We start from the raw sequence: 16,175 nt of genomic DNA on the forward strand, positions 1-16,175 counted from the left end.
AAGAAATTTGTTCAAAAACCTGAAAATAATATATGTTATCCTCCCCCCTAGGAGATCTTTCTGCTCATTGGCTACTTAATTCATTTTGTGTGTACTGGCTATAAATAGCCTCATATAGTCACACCTACTTTTAGAGATGGAACTTGCTTGCTTAAATGTAAATGAACCAAATACTGAAGGGCACCTTTATGCAATAGTACACATTTCATAATAGCAGGGATAGCCTGTGATACAACAAGTTGGTGTGAAAAGGACAGGGCCGGCGCTTCCATTTAGACGACCTAGGCAATCGCCTAGGGCACCAGGATTATTGAGGGGGCGGCATTTTGCAGGGGGGGCGGCAGGCCGCTCCAGTGGACCTGCAGCAGACATGCCTGCAGAGGGTCCGCTGGTCCCGCGGCTCTGGTGGACCTCCCACAGGCATACCTGCTGGAGCTCCACCGGAGCCGTGGGACCAGCGGACCCTCCACAGGAATGCCTGCGGCAGGTCCACCGGAGCCGCAGGAGCAGCGCGCGGGGAGGAGAAATGGCCGTGCGCCTAGGTCGCCAAAAACACTGGCTCTGGTCCTGGAAAAGGAATAATATCTGAGGAGGATATCGTGTCTCAGGGCTTGAGAGAATGATTAAAAAAGTGCTACACCTCATTCTCTTGGGAATTTACTACTGGCTAAATTAGTTGGTAACTGGAAACATCAACTGCCCTGGAAAGATGACTGTTGTATTTTTCAGCGGTGTCTAAACTAGCTAAGAGACAGCAGGTGCATTCATTTTTTTAAACCTTTTATTTGCAATTGGCACATTTACATGAGTACTCAGTGTAAGAGTATGTGTACACTACAAAATTAGGTCAATGTTATAGAAGTCGATTTTTAGAAATTGATTTTATACAGTCAATTGCATATGTCCACATGAAGCACATTAAGCCAGCAGAGTGCATCCTCACCACTGTGGCTAGCATCAACTTACAGAGTGGTGCACTGTGGGTAGCTATCCCACAGTTCCCGCAGTCTCCGCCACCCATTGGAATTCTGGGTTAAGCTCCTAATGCCTGATGGGGCAAAAACATTGTCACGGGTGGTTTTGGGTACATGTTGTCAGTCACCTCTCCCTCTGTGAAAGCAACGGCAGACAATTGTTTCACGCCAGACACCAGGGTGATTAGAAGAGTACAGCAAGGCATGCTGCGCATCAGAGAGGCTTTGCAAACTAGTTTCATGACTGGCCAGACTTTGGTGTGACAGTTGTGTGTGTTTCTCCTTGATGCAAACCCATCCCTTTTGTTGATTTTAATTCCCTGTAAGCCAACCACCCTCCCCAGTTCGAAATAAAGTAATTATTGTTTTGAAACCATGCATTCTTTCTTTATTATTTTTTTTTAAAAAATGAGATAACAGACAAGGTAGCCCGGGTGGGGTGGGGGGAGGAGGGAAGGACAAGGCCACACTGCTTATTATAGCCACACTAAAAATCAAACTGTTTGAATGACAGCCTTCTGTTGCTTGGGCCATCCTCTGCAGTATAGTGGCTGGGTGCCCAGAGCCTCCCCCCCATGTTCTTGGGCATCTGGGTGAGGAGGCTATGGAACATGGGGAGGAGGGCAGGTTGTTATACAGTGGATGCAGCAGGGGTCTGTGCTCTTGTTGGCTTTCCTACAGCTCCAACAGATACTTTATCATGTCCGTTTGTTCCCCTATTAGCCTCAGCATCATGTCCTGCCTCTGCTCTTCATGCTCACTTAATTCTTTCCTGGCCTCTGCCGCTGAATGCCTCCATGCATTAAGCTGTGTCCTATCAGTGCAGGAGGACTGAAAGAGCTCGGAAAACGTCATTGCGAGTGCAGGGTTTTTTGCCTTCTAATCTGCGCTAAACTCAGGAACGGAGATGATAGGGGGAGCGTAGAAACATTCTACACTCTGCAATTCTGGGGAGACTGCATGATCGCCTGTGATGCTGAGCTCACCATGCTGACCAAACAGGAAATGAAATTCAAAAGTTCCCAGGGCTTTTCCTGTGTACCTGGCTAGTGCTTCGGAGTTCAAAGTGCTGTCCAGAGTGGTCACAATGGAGCACTCTGGGATAGCTCCCAGAGGCCAATACCATTGATTTATTTCTGCACTACCCCAACTCAACCCAGCAAAGTTGATTTTAGCGCTACTCCCCTTGCCGGGGAGGAGTACAAAAGTCGATTTTAAGATCCCTTTAGGTCAATGGAACGGGGTTGGTTGTGTGGACGCATTCATTTTAAAATCAACCTAACATGGTTACATTTGACTTAATCCCATAGTGTAGGCCAGGCCTAAGAGACCTGTCTGTATTAACACCTAAACAGGTGCCATTTCACCAGTCCTAGCAGAGATTTCTAATAAGAGATTTTTTAAAAAAAATAAAAGCTAATTGAGATGCTCATTTCTTGTTGAAATATTAAAGAATTGGTTTTATATGAAACATTATGTGGGTGTGGGAGCTATCAGTCTTGACAAACTACACAGAATGCCCAATAATATGAAGGAAAAAAACAGAATTTGACTATAAGTGAATAAATTTACATCTTGTCTACAGGCCTGACTCTCATTTACACTAAAATGTAACATTTTCAAAAAGCATCTATGTTCCATTGATTTTCAGTAGGATTTTGGCCCTACTTTTGGAAAAGCCTCCAAAGTCACTTGTGCTTTTGAATGTTATGATTCTCTGACAATATAAAGGGACTTAAAGGAGATATAGGTTGCATTTAAACTCACGTTAAGCCTTCTGTAAAAGGCGATAGCGTGTTATAAAGGGGCTTTTGTGTGTAAGTGAATCAGGCCCTCAATCTTTGACTGGTTTAAAATAAATAAAATATGGAATGCTACGATCTTAATTGTATGTGCAATGCTAACAGTATAGGTGTATTAAATTTCTGTAAATCCTTAGAGAAATACTCTGTGTATCAGTGTTTGGATGGTTTAATTTAATAATTTTTTTTTGTTGTTGGCTCATATTGGAGTATAATCTGAAAGAATATTAAAAGGTGCTTCTAATTCCATGTTGTTGGGCCAAATTCATCATTGGTGTATCTCCACTGGCTTTGTTAAAGTCACATCCAGAATGCATCTGCATCGGTATGTTTTGTGCACACCAAGATAGTCAATAGATATTTCACTGCAGGCTCATAACACTGCTCTACAGCCAAAATGCTTCTGAAATGAATATAGTCCAACTTTACTAATTCTGGGTCACTGAGAATGAAAATGATGCTTAAAATTGTTGATTGGCTCTAGTTATCAAGATATGCTATTGGGTCAGTATATACGACCCTTGACTTGGGAATGGCGGAGGATAAGTGAGTTATAAAGGGAAGGGATCTCAATTTAAACCAGAAATGACTAAAATACATCTTTGACTGGATCTATGAATAAATCTATGACTGGGTTTGGACAGTACTTGCTTTTTAGGCAAAACAATGAATGATGCAATCTGAAGCTGGTATTGCATCATACATGATATGCATTGCATCATGTTATTCCTAGAAGTCATGGATGATGCAATCATAATGAAGCTTACATCACTCTGCTGAACAAATTGCCCTATATCAGCTCTAGAAATCATACAGTGTCGTGCTCTCTTATTTGTCAGTGTTTGATTTTGCAAAGGGACACATTTCTGTTTAGCCAAAGTGAGCAGAGATGCCTCGTAATTGTGTGAACAGTGCAGATAACTTCTGCTATGTTTGTGGTGAAGTGACTTTTGCATCACAAAAGCGCAGTATAACCACTATGGTTAAGAAAGCCTATCAGCTTTATTTTGGCTGCAAAATTGGAGATCAGGACAAGAGGTGGGCCTCACACATATGCTGCAACACTTGTGCAACAAATCTTTGCCAGTGGTTGAACAGGAAAAGGAAATCTATGCCTTTTGCAGTGCCAATGATTTGGAGAGAGCCAAGAGATCATACCAGCAATTGTTACTTCTGCATGATGCCTCCAGTTGGGAAAGGTGTGTCAAAGAAGAAAAAGTGGACTGTGCATTATCCAAACATTCCATCAGCTATATGCCCAGTACCCCACGGAGAAGGACTGCCGGTTCCTGATGCGCCAGAATCATTCTCACTTGAGTCAGATGAGGAAGAGGAAGAGGATGAAACTTCTGGTTCTGAACCATCAATGTCACAGGACCCACATTTTCTCCCATCCTCCTCCTCTGAACCACACCTCATAACGTAAGGTGAACTGAATGACCTTGTCAGGGATATGGAACTACCCAAGAGTAAGGCAGAGCTGTTGGGCTCCAGATTACAGCAGTGGAATCTCCTGGCAGGCTATCAGAGCAAATGGAGCCCATCAATGCTTGCAGATTATTGCTGGACAGTGACAAGAGATGCTCCATTTAATGAATACAAGAGACAAGCCAAGAAGCGCCGAGTAGACACTGAATAGGACTAAACTATATACATAATAGTTTTTTGCCTTTTGTTTCATAATAAATTTTATTTATATAACCCTTTTGCTGATTTTTAAAGTGTTACATAAACAGGACAGGTGAAATATTATCATGTAAAGCAACCATAAACACATGAAAAGACCTAGGTTTACAACTTATGATTAAAACTCTACTATCTACACAATATATATAGATATAAAATGTAAAAAATTAAATATCTTAGAAACAGTAGCCAATCAGTTGTTTTAATTGTCATATTTGAATTCAGCACATCAAAATACATAATAAATATCACATTTTATCTCTGAAGCAGACGACTTCTCAAAAATTGTAGACCAGTGTAATGGGGACTGGCCAAGGAAAATGTTGGCAATACAATCTTCAGTCTGTTAATTTGAGTCCTGTTTTGTGTTTTTTTTAAGTAAATTAAAGCTGCACTGGCAAGATAGGTTCTAATATCTGGAGTTCTGGATTGGATATACATTAGGAAGGTGCTATTATTGTTTGTATAATTGGTGCTATAGACCGGTCTGAAGTAAGCTTGGACAATCTATAGTGATGTAATATTAAAAGCAATATTACAAGGCAATACAAAATACATTGTCATTGCTGCCTCTAATTTCAAGGAAGAATAAATCACTATTTTTGTGGGGTGGGAGGAGGAAAGAATAAATATAACAAAGGAAATTAACAATGAAACAGAAAACTGCCATTCTCATGATTGTACATGAGATGATCTGTAATGCAGCTCAGCACCTGAATGCAAAACAAAGACAAGAGACTTGTGAAATTGCTGTAAGGTATATTCCGTTTTTTAATGTACTTGATTAGATGTGGGCATGTGCCAGAAACTGTTATGGCAACCGGTTGCCATGGAAACCCACTCCAATTGTTGTCCTGAAGGACAAAAAAGATGGTGAAGACAGTTTGTTTGGAGGCTATACTTTCATTATTCTCATTATTTATTAAACACCCAAAAGAGTGCTAGGAGTCTCAGGAAAAGTCATCCCTGAAAAAATAGGTGTGCTTTTTACATCACCATAACTAACTTAACTGTCTCAATGCAAAATCCTAGTGGGGACAAGGCATAGATTGTTTTTGTTTGTGTGTTTCACCTCAGTGTAGCTGGTTGTGGTCTGCCCTATGTCTCGTCAACTGCAGTTTACCTCAACTAGTTAAACTGAGATAAAAATCACCTGTGCCTTAGCTTTGCTAGGATGTTACTTTGAGATAGGTAACTCGAGATAGATATCCCAGTGTAAAAACACATCTTTTCTGCAGTGAAGATATAGCCTCACAATCCTAGACTAAGGCAGACAGATCATTGCTGCAAAAAGCTTAAATCCCGATACCTGTTCTTCCCGCAAATCCTGGGCTCTACATCTGGATATTCTCCAAGTCCAAGGCACCTCATCTAGGATTGCCTTGTCATGAAAGGTGCCCTGGCAATTAATCCTTCTCTAACAGATGCTCTGCAATGAAAAGGAACTTCAGAAAACATTTGATTACCCAGACAAAGGGTGTTTTAACCCACAGAGTCACCTTAACAACAGAGTAGAACTGGGCAAAATGTTTTGTCTGAAACTTTTTTCACTGAAAAATGCAGGTTCAGGTCAACTGAAATATTTTGGAAGTTTGTGTCAGTTTTTGGTGGGGAGAGACTAGATTCACAAAGGGATTTAGGCACCATTCACAAAATGGAGGAGAAGAATGTGCCAGCCCCCTCCTTATACGTAGCAGCCCAACAGTTAGGGCACTCATGTGGGGGGGACAGGTTCAAATTCCCACTGTAGAGCAGGGACTTGAACCCAGATATCCCTGTTAGAGTTGAAAGGAAATAGCAGAACAACCCAGAGGTGGATTGAGTAAATGGGCTTCTTTATTGCAGTACCTGTTCCCCTTGACCCAATTGATAAGTAAGCCCCAAATTAGTCACATCACTCTTTTTATCTAAGTTAATATGTAAATACCCATATTTACTACAACACCCTCAAAACCTTTATTTAGTAATATGAACACCCATATAATTAATAGCTATATACTGAATATAATTATACCCACCCCTGTTTACTGTTTACAGTATTAAGCATATTTTACAGCCATTTTTACCTTAAAGGTGCATTTCTTTTCAGTAATTGTAGTCACAAGTTCCCTTAATCAACAGTTTGCAGGGGAGGGAGTAAAGGGCCATGACCTCATGCTCATTTATGTAGCTGGGAAAGGAAGGGAGGGGGGAGATAACACTTCTTCACACAGGGTATCCTTGAGGCAACCACATTCCTTATGCGGCTGCAACACTTATCTATCCTTAAAAAGCAGAAGGGAAGGGAAAGGACGGCAACTTTATCTATCAAGCAAAGAAATAGTGCCTGCCTGTGCCTCACTCCCTATAACCATGATAGCAGCTCCCAGGTTTTTACTTAACCTTTATATAACCAAACAATCCTCACTCCCAGGGAGTGCCCTTACTACCAGTATATTGGATCGTCTAAGGTAAGACTCATTTCTCAGTCTCTCTTGTTGAAGCTGTTCCACTTTGTATGAAGAATTGAATTGGAGCTGGAACAGGGACTGGAACCTATGTGGCCTCTTCCTCCCAAGCTATATTTCTCTTTCATGTGCTGTAGCCGAATGACTATTCAAGTTCTTTATACAATACTCTTTCAGGTTTGTGAATGGTGCCTAAGTCACCTTGATTGCCCTTAATTTCCTTTGCTTTTATTAAAAATGCACAAAACATAAATATTTTATTTCGGATTAAATGAAACCTGAAACTTTTTTTTCTTTTTTTTTTTTAATTTTTCCATTTTGGTTTTGGCTTGGGTGGAACTATATTTATTTCCAGTTTTTCAAAACTGAAAAATCAGTTATTCTCACAGCTCTGGCCGTGAGAATTTCACTGTGGGAGGTTGTATATCAGCAACTTGTACCATGCGTAATATTACCACCTTTCACTAAATCAGGAGGCTGGGACTATGCAAAGAGGATAACGTGGAATAAGTAAGTTTCAAGAAAATAATTCTAGTGTCTGAAAATCTTTATTCAAACATGTCAGGATCTTCGTTCAGTTACAGAATAGCCATAATGTCCAGGCTTAAGCAAAACATCATGTAGTATGTGTGTATAAGCCGTCTTTATTATTTCAAGTGTCCAGTGCTATGAATCTTGGACTTGACGCTCACTGCACTTCCACCTGAAGACTGTTGGTCACTGTACGTTCTGAATGGAGTTTGGAATAAGGTGTGAACAATAAATAAATGACAGAGACTTTAAAAAAAAAAAGCACCAAGCTTTACTGAGGAATATGCAGCTATAATAAAAACACACACATGCTTCCCCGGCCCCCTGGATGGTTTTAGAGAACTATTTCATGAGAATATACTAGAAATGTATCAACAACAGAAAGTTCACAAATAATATTCAAGTTAAGTCTGTTGTTAATTTGGATCACTACAGTTGCCGTCTAACATTAATTCCAGACTAATATTGTTCACTATCTCGCATTTTGTATACTTTCTGATGATATAATAATTGTTCCCATAAGAGATGAGGCTAAGCTTCTCATGCTGGAAGTGTGTCCACTGAGCAATAGCAATCATAGCAATGGTTGTTGACCACTGGTTCACATCTTCTTTAGTGATAAGAACAAGGAATTGCATAATGTTAATTAGATCACACATTTTTATTCTTCAGACAGCCTCAGAGCTGTGCTGCAGACATTTTGGAGAAGCCCAAAAGTAATATGGGTCAACAGCTGCTACCGTTAAAAGGAGATAATTCTAGAATCCAGAGCAAAGAGTAGCATACTGCAATGTTCTTGTTCCAAGCTTCTGCAGCTGAATGGCTCTGAAGCTATTTGATATTCATAGCCACCATTTCATACAGTAAGATTTGAGGAACATGAAGGACTATTGCTTCAGAAAAAACTGCTTTTGGTTTTGTTTAGGTCTTTTTAAAAAAAAAAATCAGATAATTTTTATTCTAAAGAGAAGCATAGAGTACAAGGAGAGGAGTGCTGGGAAGAATTACATTTTTCAGGAATAAGAAACAAACCTTCCTGTTTCATTGAGGAGTGAAAAAATAACTTAATTCAGTGGAATGTTACAAATCTCACTCACAAGCTTTTTGCATGTTAATAATTGAAGCGATCCAGTTATCAAGACCACACAAATCTCTATATTTCATCTCTACTCTAATGCAATTGCTCATGCCTTCAGGGAAGGAATTCTGTGTAGCACATTTTACCTATTGTACAGTGCTATGCCTCCATGACCCACCTCTGGATAGACTTTCTTTCTTCCTGAAAATATATATAACACAAATACAGTATATGCATTTCTATGAACATATATACATATACATATTTTATATGACCTAAAACAAGGTTAAATGAGTCCAATTACTATTTACTTCCATCTTTCTGATCACTTTATGCAACCATTTATGATACCATACGTGATAAATGAAGTGTGTGTGTGTGTGGGGGGGGGGTAGCTCCCTTTGATGGACGCCCAGCCAGCCAGTTAGGTGTAAAATCCCTCTTGGTAGTTGTTCTCTGTTTGCTTTACCTGTAAAGGGTTAAAAGTCCCACAGGTAAGGAAAAGGAAGTGGGCCCCTGACTAAAAGAACCAATGGGATGGTAGAACAGTTTAAAATCAGGAAATAAACTTTCCCTTTGTTTGTAGTTCTCTGGGCTGCAGGGATGGAGCAGTGATGCTGTGTAAGGCTTGAATCAAGTATGAAAATTCATCTTCCATACCAAGAAGAAATTGTTTGGACAGGGAATGTTTAGTTAGACACAATCAGGTTTATATTTTATTCTCCTCTGTGTTAACCCCAGATGCTTTTGTTTGCTACTAACCTTTAAGCTGAACCCCCCCAGAAAGCTATTTTAGGTGCTTGATTTTTGGAATTGCTCTTTAAAAATCTAGTAAATGCCTAAGTTCCAGATGTCATTTTTTCCTTTTTTTGTTTTTAATAAAATTTACCTTTTTTTAAAGAACAGGATTGGATTTTTGGTGTCCTAAGAGGTTTTTGCATGTTGTTGGATTAGCTAGTAGCTATAGCAAATCTCCTTTGTTTTCTTTCTCAACTCTTCCCCAGAGTAGGGGTGAAAGGGCTTGAGGTACGCCACAGGGAGGCATTTCCCAGTGCTCCTTCCTGGGTTCAAAGGCGGTTTTTTTGCATTTGAGTGGTGGCTGTATTTACCAAGCCAAGGTCAGAGAGAAGCTGTAATCTTGGGAGTTTAATACAAGCCTGGAGTGGCACGTATTAAGTTTTAGAATCCTTGCAGGCCCATACCTTCTGCACTTAAAGTGACAGAGTGGAGATTCAGCCTTGACACCATATAATGGGACAAATTCTGATGTTAGTTATACAAGATTTCAATCCGGAGTAAATCCACTGAACTTTAAAATCAGGTGTATACAGATATCACTGTGAGTAGAATTTTATCCTAACTCCTCCAAAAGAAACTTGATACTCTAAGATAGGAGTTACAATATTCTGATGTGGGAAGTGAGGAAAGGTTGAAATAAGGGACAGGGAGATAATAATATAAGCTTATGGATCTACTTAAGGCATAGAGATACTAAAAGCTACAAAGGGCAACAATAATCTAAAGATAGAAGGGAAGACTTTGTTATAAGATCTGTGCTGTGGAACAATGGTTTTATGGTCAAACCATTAGACTCTACTCAGGGGAGCTGGGTTCATTTCTAAGCTATGCTACAAATTTCCTGTGTAATATCCACGGGAAAGTCAAATAACCCTTCAGATTCCCATTTCTGTCAAAATGGAGATAATAATCTTTCCTTTCTTCACTGTATGTTGGTCTTGTTTGTTTAGATGGTAAACTTTTTGAGACAAGAAGTATCTCTTACTATGTGTCTTTACGAGCCGTAGCACAATACAGCTCCAAATTCAGTTGGGGACTCTAGACAGTAAGTGTAATACTAATAAATAATAATTATGGCTGTCAAATTATTTAAAAATAATTGCAATTAATCATAAGATTTAAAATATTGCCATGCTTAATCGCAGTTTTAATCGCAGTGTTAAACAAGAATAGAATACCAATTTAAATTCAGCATGGAAGCATGTCCTCCGAAATAATGGTAGAAGCATGAAGGGGCATACGAATGGTTAGCATATCTAGCACATAAATACCTTGCAATGCTGGCTACAATTGTGCCTTGCAAATGCATGTTCTCATTTTCAGATAACATTGTAAATAAGAAGCATGAATTCAGCTCTTTGGATAGATATTGGGTATATTTAGAGGTGGACAATCAATGTATTAATTCTGTATACCTTTGACTTCTACATAATTTCCCCTTATTTTATTAACTGCCTCTAACATTAACACTGATACATTCCCTATGCAATGATACTTCTACTTGTCCAGTGAATTAGTCTAACTAGCCCATTATGTTAATACAAGACTTATTAAGTCACTCATTAATTTTATCAGCAAGTATTACACCCAAGGAAGCAATTTGTGTTTGGCATAATTGCCATGATTTGAAAAGTGATTTTTGTGAAAAGGTTTTTTTGTTTTGTTTTTTAAACACGAATTTCCTTATTATCAGAACATCAAAAGTGATACAGTTTTTCTAGCTCGTTCTAAAAATCTTTTCCCAAAAAGTCCACCAAACCCTACATAATCTGCTCTAATATGCATTATGACACTGGATATATATGTGATAGATACATCATCACATGTACGTTCGTTAGGTTTTAGGAACACTGCATCAATACCTCATGTTGATGCAATGTTGTAAAAATATGCAAGACCACACAACCCCCAACACAGGAGGTGCAAAGGGATCAATCACTGGCTGTAACTGACCACCTGAGAATTCTTTTGTAAGGAGTTCCTTGCTGCTGTGAATGTCACTGGTGGAAAGAGGCCACTAAGTGGGTATAGCTACACTACATTATACTGCGCCTATCCTCTACTGGCAATGAAACCTGCATCATGTTGTATAAAGTAGAGCTTCTGGAAAGCAGCTCTGAAAAATCTGGGAGTCATCCTCACCCACCTCTTTTATACCAAGTATAGCTCCAGTGGAGGGGTGCATAACCCCATTCTGCCACAGCTGTTAAGGGACAGAGTAGCAGCTTCCTTAGCTGCAGGTTGAATAGCAACAGTTTGGTTAAGAGGCTATAACAGAGGCAGTATTATCAGGTATTATCAGGTATATTGGCAATTAAAAGGGGTACCTTAGAAAGTAGGAATGATCTAATAAATGAAGTATTGTTTTTTGACAACACAGTATGCTTGAGCATGAATGCAGTACTAGCATGGATCCAGCTAGGGCTATAGATTAATCGCAGTTAATTCACACAACTAATTCAAAAATTAATTGTGATTAAAATAATTAATTGCAATTGATACCAGTTTTAATTGAACTGTTAAATAATAGAATACCAATTGAAATGTATTAAATATTTTGGACATTTTTCTGCATTTTCCTATGCATTGTATTCTGTGTTGCAACTGAAATCAAAGAGTATATTACTTTTACTACAAATATTTGCACTGTAAAAGAAACAAAAGAAACAGTATTTTTCAGTTCATCTCATACTAGTACTGTAGTGCAATCTCTTTGTTGTGAAAGTGCAACTTACACATGTAGATTTTTTTTACATGACTGCACTCAAAAACAAAACAATGTAAAACTTTAGAGCCAAGTCCACTCAGTCCTACTTCTTGTTCAGCCAGTTGCTAAGACAAACAACAAAGAGTCCCATGGCACCTTATAGACTAACAGAAGTATTGGAGCATGAACTTTCATCGGTGAATACCCACTTCTTTGGATGCATATGGTGGAAATTTCCAAAGGCAGGTATAATTATGCAAGCAAGAAGCAGGCTAGAGATAACGAGGTTAGTTCAATCAGGGAGGATGAGGCCCTCTTCTAGCAGTTGAAGTGTGAACACCAAGGGAGGAGAAACTGCTTTTGTAGTTGGCTAGCCATTCACAGTCTTTGTTTAACCCTGAGCTGATGGTGTCAAATTTGCAGATGAACTGAACCTCAGCAGTTTCCTTTTGAAGTCTGGTCCTGAAGTTTTTTTTGCTGCAGGATGGCTACCTTTAAATCTGCTATTGTGTGTCCAGGGAGATTGAAGTGTTCTCCTACAGGCTTTTGTATATTGCCATTCCTAATATCTGATTTGTGTCCATTTATCCTTTTATGTAGGGACTGTCTAGTTTGGCTGATGTACATAGCAGAGGGCATTGCTGGCATATGATGGCGTATATTACATTGGTGGACGTGCAGGTGAATGAACCGGTGATGGTGTGGCTGATCTGGTTAGGTCCTGTGATGGTGTCACTGGTGTAGATATGTGGGCAGAGTTGGCATAGAGGTATGTTGCATGGTTTGGTTCCTGAGTTAGAGTTACTATGGTGCGATGTGCAGTTACTGGTGAAAATATGCTTCAGGTTGGCGGGTTGTCTATGGGCGAGGACTGGCCTGCCATCTAAGGTCTGTGAAAGTGATGGATCATTGTCCAGGACGGGTTGTAGATCGCTGATGATGCATTGGAGCGGTTTTAGCTGGGGACTATATTGATGGCCAGTGGAGTTCTGTTGGTTTCTTTCTTGGGCTTGTCTTGCAATAGGAGGCTTCTGGGTACATGTCTGGCTCTGTTGATCTGTTTCCTTATTTCCTCTTGTGGATATCATAGTTTTGAGAATGCTTGGTGAAAATTTTGTAGGTGTTGGTCTCTGTCTGAGGAGTTGGAGCAGATGTGGTTGTATCTCAGTGCTTGGCTGTAGACAATGGATCGTGTGGTGTGTCTGGGATGGAAGCTGGAGGCATGAAGGTAGACATAGCAGTTGATGGGTTTTCGGCATAGGGTGGTGTTAACGTGACTATCACTTATTTGCACCGTGGTGTCTCGGAAGTGGACCTCCCATGTAGATTGGTCCAGGGTGAGGTTGATGGTGGGGTGGAAGCTGTTGAAATCGTGGTGGAATTTTTCCAGAGTCTCCTTCCCATGGGTTGAGATGATGAAGAAGTTACCATTGTAGCATAGGTAGAGAAGGGGTATGAGTGGGCAAGAGCTGAGGAAGCGTTGTTCCAGGTCAGCCATAAAAATGTTGGCGTATTGTGGGGCCATGTGGGTGCCCATAACGTTGCCACTGATCTGGAGGTATATATTGTCATCAAATTTGAAATAGTTGTGTGTGAGGATAAAGTCACAGAGCTCAGAAACCAGTTGTGCTGTGGCATCATCAGGGATACTGTTCCTGACCACTTGTATTCCATCTGTGTGTGGGATGTTCGTGTAGAGAGCCTCTACATCCATAGTGGCTAGGATGGTGTTTTCTAGAAGGTCACCAGTGCATTGTAGTTTCCTCAGGAAATCAGTGGTATCTCGGAGATAGCTGGGAGTGCTGGTGGCATAGGGTCTGAGCAGAGAGTCCATGTATCCAGACAGTCCTTCAGCGAGACTGCCAATGCCCAAGATGATGGGGCATCCAGGATTTCCAGGTTTGTGGATTTTGGGTAGTAGATAGAATAACCCTGGTCAGGGCTCTAATGGTATGTTGATTTGTTCCGGTGTTAGTGTAGGGAATGTCCTGAGTAGATGGTGCAGTTGCTTAGTATATTCCTCAGGAGGAGTCCATGTGGAGTTCTTCTTCTTGTGTTGTTGGTGGGAAGGTATCTGTGTATCAATGCGCTTTTCAGTGGCACCTGGTTCAGTTAATGAAAATGAACATGCATCAGGCTGCACTGCTTTGGATTGTTATCGAGCAGAACCCATCATCAGCATGAGGGCTTGTCCCCTGGAATGGTGGATGAAGCATGAAAGGACATATGAATCGTTTGCTTAACTGGCATGTAAATATCTTGCAACTCCAGCTGCAACAGTGTCATGCAAATGCCTGTTTTCACTTTCAGGTGATACTGTAAACAAGAAGCGGGAAGTATTATCTCGTGCAAATGTAAACAAACTTGTTTTTCTGAGCAATTAACTGAACAAGAAGTAGGACTGAATGGACTTGCAGGCTCTAAGATTTTACATTGTTTCATTTTTAATGCAGTTTTTTGTACATAATTCAACATTTGTAAGTTAAACATTCATGACAGAGATAGAACTAAATACTTGTATTAGATGAATTGAAAAATACTATTTCTTTTTGGGGTTTTTTTACAGTGCAAATACTTGTAATCAAAAATAAATATAAAGTGAATACTTGCACTTTAAATTCTGTGTTCTAATTGAAATCAATGTATTTGAAAATGTAGAAAACATCCAAAACTATTTAAATAAATGGTATTCCATTATTGTTCAACTGTGATTAATTAATTAATTTTTTTAATCGCTTGATAGTCCTAATTCCAACATAAACTGAGATACCTGGCAATGAAATAATGGATAAGGAAGTGGAAAATGCTTAAAAATGGAGAAATTGATATAGAGATTCCTTTGAGTAAACAGGAATTTAAAAGTTTAGTTATAAAAGATTTTAAAAGGAATGGCAAGAATTGTGGACCAAAGAGGAAGAAAACTAGAGGATAATGCGCTACTCAAAAGTTATGAAAGGATCAGTGAAGTGCTCATATTTAGATTATAAATGGGTTACTGTGGTTTGTATTTGGGTTGCATAACATATGTGAGTTTAAAGAAACAGTTGATTGCCTGATATAGGAATGCTGGGAGTGTTCCTAGGAAAGAAAAGCACTTTATAAGGAATTTAGATTCTTTAAGGTGACAGAATATACTATGAGGAATTTAGTTAGAGTATGAGGAAAATGGAGTAACATTAAAAAAGCTCTAGTACATCTTTTTAAAGATAAAGAGCAGAGCAAGAAAATGTAGTGGCATGAATGTATGAGGAATACAGTAGGTGGCATTATAGACTTGGTAGATGAGTCTGTCTCTCCATAAAGCATAAGAAAAAGATGGAGATGGCTGATGGGAGATTTTTCATCAGTCACAAACTGGCAGGAACTGGAGCAAGGACTGGAACCTTCTAGTAGAAAGCAGTAGAATAAGTTGCTCTTTGAAAGAGACCTGGAGCAGAAGACGGATGTGGCCCAGGGAAGCAGCAGTGAGGCAGAGGAACCAGGCCTTAGCTGCTTAGTCTAGAGTCCTTAGGCTGGAACCTAGAGTAGAGGGCCTGGATTCTCTACCTGCCACTATGAAAAGAGATGTAAAAGCCGTCCTGATGCAAGGGGCAAGGACGATTGAGCCCAGAGTGGAGCTGAATATCTGGCATAATGTTGCTGTTTGTTCATTTGGACTTCTTACTACCCTGGATGGGGTGGAGATTATTAGCAAACTGAGTGGAAGCACCATCTGTTTAAGACCTGAAAGGACTGTTGACAGAAGTGCCAGAATTGAAGAGGCTACTGCATCATGCCTGGTTGTGAGGGGGTGTTTTGACTGGTGAGTGACCCCTCCACACTCTTTCACTCACTTTCCCTTGTAGTATCTCCCCATTCTACTTTCCCCATGCCATCTCTGGTGATCCACTTTTTTCTCTTTCTGTGGGTTCCTCTTCTCAGTTGAGTCTTCCTTACTGTTGACTAACTTGTTGCCTCTTCTGAGAGGAGCCTCCTGAGTGGGGCAGAAGCTGCTAGGCTAGGGAGAGGAGAAGATGTGAAGCAAATGGTGCTTGTAGAGCTATAAAGTCAAGCAGGGGAAGATCAGAGGAATACAAGAAGCAGCCCCTTCCTAGCAGTGGTCCACAGATGTGGAAGAAGAGAACTGTCCATAGTTTTTCCCAGTTCCAGCTG

Source organism: Gopherus flavomarginatus, chromosome 3 (assembly GCF_025201925.1).
Source record: "Gopherus flavomarginatus isolate rGopFla2 chromosome 3, rGopFla2.mat.asm, whole genome shotgun sequence".
Lineage (NCBI taxonomy): Eukaryota > Metazoa > Chordata > Testudines > Testudinidae > Gopherus > Gopherus flavomarginatus.